The sequence below is a fragment of the Buceros rhinoceros genome, unplaced genomic scaffold, assembly GCF_000710305.1.
Source record: "Buceros rhinoceros silvestris isolate BGI_N320 unplaced genomic scaffold, ASM71030v1 scaffold6361, whole genome shotgun sequence".
In the NCBI taxonomy this organism is placed as follows: domain Eukaryota; kingdom Metazoa; phylum Chordata; class Aves; order Bucerotiformes; family Bucerotidae; genus Buceros; species Buceros rhinoceros.
The window spans coordinates 105,986-112,375 of NW_010396011.1; the positions used below are offsets into that span (position 1 = coordinate 105,986).

The window sequence follows — 6,390 nt, forward strand, 5'->3', positions numbered from 1 at the left end:
GTCACATCACCCCCCAGTCTGTATTGATATTGAGGATTGCCCTGACCCAGGTGCAGGACCTTGCACTTGGCCTTGTTGAACCTCATGAGGTTCACACAGTCCCACTTCTTCAGCTTGTCCAGGTCCCTCTGGATTTGATCCCATTACTCAGGCATGTCAACTGCACCATTCAGCTTGATGTCATCTGCAAACTTGCTGAGGGTGCAGCCAATCCTGCTGTCTATGTCATTGATGAAGATATTAAACAGCAGTGGTCTCAGTACAGACACCTGAGGGATACTGCTTGTCACCAATGTCCATCTGGACATGAAACCATTGATCACTGGCTGGTTGATTCACCCACTGGTTATGACCATGCAACCAATTCATTATCCACCAAACAGTCCACCTGTCAAACCCATATCTGTCCAAATCCATATCTCTCTAATGAGAGAAGGATGTTGTGGGGGACCTTGTCAAAGGCTTTACGGAAGTCCAGATAGATGACGCCTCTATCTCCTCCCTTGTCCACGGATGGAGTCATTCAAGGTAGAAGTTTGGTCAGGCAGGACCTGCCCTTGGTGAAGCCATGCTGGCTGTCTCGAATCACTTCCCTGTCCTCCGTTTGCCTTAGCATAGCTTCAAGGAGGATCTGTTCCATGATCTTCCCAGATACAGAGGTGAGGCTGACAGGTTGGATGTTCCTAGGGTCCTCCTTTCTACTCTTTTTAAAAATGGGTGCAGTGTTTCCCTTTTTCCAGTCAAGAGGGACTTCACCTGGTGGCCAGGACTTTTCAAATATCATAGAGAGTGGCTTGGCAGCTACAGCAGCCAATTCCCTCAGGACTCTGGGATGCATCTCATCAGGTCCCATAGACTTACGAATGTCCATGTTCCTCAGATGGTCAGGAACGTGATCTTCTCTTTCAGGAGGAGGGTCTTTGCCTCCCTGGTCCCCATCTTGCGGTCCATCAACTCCAGGGGTGTGAGAAGAGAGGTTATCAGTGAAGACTGAGGTAAAAATGTTGAGAGTCTCAGCCTTCTTATTGTCTGTTGTAACAGCTTGCCGGTCATGTTCATCAGGGTGAGTATGCTCTCTATAACCCTCCTTTTCTGCCTGACATACCTGTAGAAGCCCTTATCATTCTTTGCATCCCTTGCCAAGTTCAGCAAAGTAGGACTATTATGATTAACAAATGGGTTTTTATAAAACAGTTTTTCCCGTTATAGTCTCCTATGCTACATCTTCAGACAGTGTAAATTTGTAATTGAAATAAAATAAATTGTAGCTAAAACTGTTTTGGTTTGTTTTTTTTTTTTTTACTTCTTACAACTATTTCTTATCTGGCCCTGAGTGCATCTGAGCACTGGAGGAGTAGTGAACAATGGAATCAGTAATTTTGTTTGGTCATTGCAAGACTTTTCATGTTTCAATAATTGAAAATGATTAGGATTTTCTCAAACACTCTTTTAGGAAAGGTTTGTGGGTAGGGAGAGCAGGTTTAACAACTAGATAGAGAAGGTGGAAAAATAAAAAGGGTAAATTCTTTCTGAACCTGTTAACCAAACCTCTTACATCTGAAAGCATCACAGCTACAACGCTTCTACCATACAATCAGATATGGTTTCGGTGAGATTTTCTTTCTCAACACGTTTCCCGTGCCTATGAGATATGGACAGCTCTTCAGCAGAGCTGCCCTAACTAGCTAAGTTTGGGCATAGGTTGCCTGTTTCCATCTCCTGTTTCCTGGTTCAATGAACATACAAATACCTCTTGTGCTCACAACTGTAGGAACAACTGATAAAATCTGGATGCAAAGGGAACGTATAAGGCTTTCTGAAGAGTTTTTCATTAACATTTGTGCTAAATTAAGTTCAGCTGCTACAACATTAATGGGAAATCAATTCACTGAGAAGTTCATCCTGACAGAGAAATGCTGGGATATTTTTCTATTGAACCCAAGTAAAAGACTTAATTTTTGCACTGCTTGGTAAAGGAGGAGAAAGTCAAAAGCAAGCTTGCCCAAACACTAGATTTTGAGCTGTATTATTATTCCGTAAAAATGGTTATGGAGTCTTTATCCAAAAACCCCAAACTCCAAACCCTAAGACAATTATTTTAAGCTGTACTGCACATAGAATAGCACAGCATGATGCATCTGCAGACATATGAAGCTGTAGTTCTAGAAATATCTTATCTGTAATGTAACCTTGCAAAGCTTGTAATACCTGTATTGCTGTAACAAGCAAAATTATCAATTTATGCTACTGGTCATTAGTCAGTTGTTCCCTGTAGCATAGGATAGGGCACTTGTCTGCATTCTCTCCAGAAGAGATGAGTCAAGAACACTGTGTTCCATTTCAGAGGACATTGAAACAGTCATCAAACCAAAAAGGAAACAGAACAAAAGAAAATGGACTGTATTGCAGAACAATGTTGTCCTTCTGATTATTCTAAAAGGTAAAGCTATATTGTTATGGAAACCACCAAGTGGTCCTGGAGTGCTTACTTGACTGGTTATATTAGCTATACTCTACTAGTTTGCCAGAACAGCACAGGCATGTGGCTGAGCAGGAGTTTCAGTTTTCTAGTTTGATACGCATGCAAACGCCATTTGATATGCATGCAGCTTATTAATACCTGAACCGGCAACAGTCCCTTACCTGGAGCAATGGGTATATTACCCAAATCCCTTACCGAGAAAGCTAAGCAAGTGCTGTGGCTTTAAAGAGAACTGAAAGCACCCACTGTGACATCAAAGGCATATTCTCTAATCCTGCAAGAAATTATTTAGGTCTTAGGTGAAACAGCTTGAAAACCAACTGGCTTGCATCCCCAGAGACTTATGGATTCAAAGCATTAGCTCAAATACCAAGGTGATGAAAATTTAGGTGGGTGGGGACTGCATAGGAAACAAAGAACAGGCTTCCCTCCCCTGTGTTTTTGCTGCTCTGGGGAGTTTACTGTTTCACCTAAGATGGAAAGTGATTTGTAATCACATACAGCCCCAAACATGCATGATGTTCATACTCACACCATGATCCCCTAGTCAACTGGGTGGAACGTGTCCCATACATCAGACCTCTTTTTCAGAAGTGGTTGCAGAGACTAGGCATTTTGCTTGTAAAATGCCAACAGGTAGGAGGCCAGCTTGGACAGGTAATAATGGAATACATCAATACAACCTCAGATAGGCAGTGAACCAGTTCTGACCTCTTTACAGCCTGAATCTGAACACTGGCCATTCTGCTTCTGTAACTTTTGAAAAAGAGATTTTCTTCCCTTCTTTTTCTCCTTCTTGTGTTGAGTCATACAGTAAATCTAATTTTGGATTGTTTGATTTTTCACATTTCTTTAATATTTAAAGCTCAGATACTATAACTATGCTCTCAAGAAATTCTCTAGAGCAAAACTTGGTGGTGAATGCTAACTTTCCTGTTATCTCTCATCTCAGGGAACTTCTAACAGACTTTCTTATCAATATAACTCTAGAACAGTCAGAAAGTTGATAAACACTCTCAATATAGCTTCTTTTATGAATAAAATTAAAGGTCCTGAGTCACTGTTAGGGTGTTCAGCTTTGTGCTGGGTACCTCAGCAACTTTTAGGTATAAGTCAGTGCTTCAAGATAGCCAGAATGATTCACTGTCGAATTAAAGGCTGGGAAATATTTAAAAAAAAAAACTCCACAAAATAATATATTTAAAATGATAAGGACCTCTATGACTGGTTTAAATCAGGCTTACTGTTCCACAGGTTTCAAAGTCTTATTTATTTAAACCACGGAAAAAGTTTAAGACTGAATTGACTTCCTCCTCTTTCTCTCCATCTTTCCTTCCGCTTCTCATTTCCAACTGACACATCCTGCCGAAGAAGAATTCTCTTTGGGATTAAGAAAAGCTTTGGTCTTGAAATAAAAATGTTGCTTCCCCACAAATTAGCTTGTGGTCACACAGGTAGGGTGTTTTTCCCCGTGCTCTCACCACAATTGTTCTCTTCAGCACTGGGGTTTGAGTCCAGGATCCTCTCAGCAAAGCATATAGGCCTCTGAGACTGAGCTAAAGAGCAGACTGGAGCTTTGAAATGTGCCTGAGATCCCACTTGCCTTCAGTGGCGATTGGGTAGGTAACTTCTTCAATCCATTGAATGTTCCTATTTACATCTGCCAACTAAGCAGCAGTGGTGCACTCACCTCCCTGGTGGGTAGGTCAGAAAGCAGGAAGTGGGGAGGGGCGGTAATTTTATAAACTGACATGCTCACTAATGGTCACTTGTGCTCATTAGTCCAAGTCCAGAAGCATAAGCCCTATTTCCTAAACTGTTCTATATAGAGGAATCCAGCTAAAAGGCAAAAGTGTTATTAAAAAGAAGATAGAAGGGGTTTGGGCTTGCTTGTCTGCCTTTACAATGTAATTTATATATGGACAATCTTACCAGTGTAAATGAACTCAGAGAAAGGACATGACATTTTCAGTGATGCTCTAGGGATTAGATGGCATTAAAAATTACCTTTCCATATGAACCTTGTCCTAATACTTTCAGCAGTTCAAACTGAGAAGGATCTGCTTTTTCAAAACCTTCTTTCACATGATGACTGATGTCTATTTCCTTCACAATACCTTCTTCCTGCAAAGGAAACAACAACAACAACAACAAAAAATCCCCAGTCAGAGCTGTTATCCTAAGGAAACATATTTTTTATTAAAATCTCATCTTCTGTGATCCTCCAATAATGTATGAAATTTTGAAAACAGAAACAAATGCTTGTCCAAATACTCCTCATGCCTGCTGTTGGCTGGGGAGGGTAGTGTCAGGACATCCAAACCTGCTGCTTCTGTTTATTGAGCCTCAATATATGACTAGGTAAAAATAGAAAATGCCAGCTGAAACACAGAAATACACTGCACAGCTTGGTGTGGCCATCACAAACCTTGCTAGCAGAGCAAGTCTTCTGTAGTACAAATGTGTACTGTAGAAGCTCCAGCACACTTCTCTTCACATACTTCCTTATTCTTCCTCAAAGCATCACTTATATCCACCTTAAAAAGGTCCCTTAGTCTTAAAACAGCAATCCTTACGAGTAGGCAATAAAGGAAAGGCATTACTAAAAGCAGCTTTCCCCATTTGCCTCAAAGAATGGAAAGTCACCACCAGTAACCTTCTAAACAGAAAACAAATTAATGGTTTAGATGTGAAAATGGGGTGGTGGTGGGAGAAAGAATGACACGCACTTTCTTGCTTGCAAGAATTAGCTTTAAATGCTTTCCACTGCACTTTCCTCAAAGGCACCACTTGACCTAGGACTTTTATCTCACAAGCTGTGACATATGGCATTTGTTTTGGTTGTTTGTTTTATGTTATTATGGCATTGTCCTCTAAAAAGGGAGTGACTGGGTCATGTGAGACCCAGAGGGACTACACAGAGTTTGCAGCAGCCCATAAAGTCATTGAGCTGAAAAGAAACCTGGAAGAAAGGGCCTGCTCTTCATGGACACAGTGGAGAGGACAGATAGTATTTACACAACTTTTTATTTCTGTAGTGTTTTGTACACCTACGTTTGAGCTTTGTTTCTTTTCAAGTTACTTGTTCTAACTTCTCTACAACTAAAATGTGGATTTTGAGTACAAAACCTTTTTGTTTCATCTCCCAGGTTGACAGGAATTACTCATTCAGGAATAGGTTTGAATATTTCTGCATCCAGTAGAAATAGTTAGTCTCATAAACATTATTTTTACATTGAATTTTCCTGCAGTTGTTCTTTTTCCTCAAGAAAATATTTAGATAAAATCTGGAAATGTAACATTTGTTTTCCATTCTCAAAAATTAGCGTGGAGAAAACAGAAATAACATCCTAAAATGAAAACGCATTCACAATAGCATTTGGACAAAACACATTCATTTACCAAACAGGAATAAATTTTATTCTCTTCTCCTCCAGAAAAATCGTTATCACTTTCTACCAGCTGTAATTAATCTGATGCATGGTTAGCATTACCCTAGCATTACCCAGACTGCTCTCCATACAGCAGCTTCATCCCTCCTCTTTCCCACCCTGCCTCTTTACGCTCACGTGCTTTGGAACGGGGACTATATCATCTTCTTGGTTTGGAAAGCTTCCTCTCCTTTGTGCATGCTACCGGAATCATAGAAAATAATTCTCGTCTGACAGCAACTCATTTTCTGATCCTCATTCCTCTAGTTTAAGGTTTATCCAAAGGGAAATGCTTGAAACCAATGACCAGTTTTCACAGACAGATTTTCTAAGAACATAACTGCCAGGATTGTTCCTCTTGGTTTTGTTTGGCTTTAATTACCGTGGGAATATCTTTCCAATATTAAAAATAAAATTTTTTAAAATTTTTTTCTAGGTGAGAGAAACAATAGTAAACTGACACAAATTTGATATATT

General features: G+C 40.2%; 1 protein-coding gene across 1 annotated transcript in view; it reads right to left on the reverse strand.

Annotated features, from left to right (window-relative positions):
- Nucleotides 1-5,753, reverse strand: part of RPS6KA2 (ribosomal protein S6 kinase, 90kDa, polypeptide 2) — a 90,361-nt gene extending 84,608 nt beyond the window's left edge. The window contains exons 1-3 of the mRNA XM_010145749.1: nt 5,732-5,753; nt 5,545-5,573; nt 4,490-4,606 (exon numbers count right to left, since the gene is read on the reverse strand). The gene's annotated coding sequence lies outside the window, so the exon portion shown is untranslated. The remainder of the gene's footprint in view (nt 1-4,489; nt 4,607-5,544; nt 5,574-5,731) is intronic.
- Between the last annotated feature and the right edge of the window lie 637 nt (nt 5,754-6,390).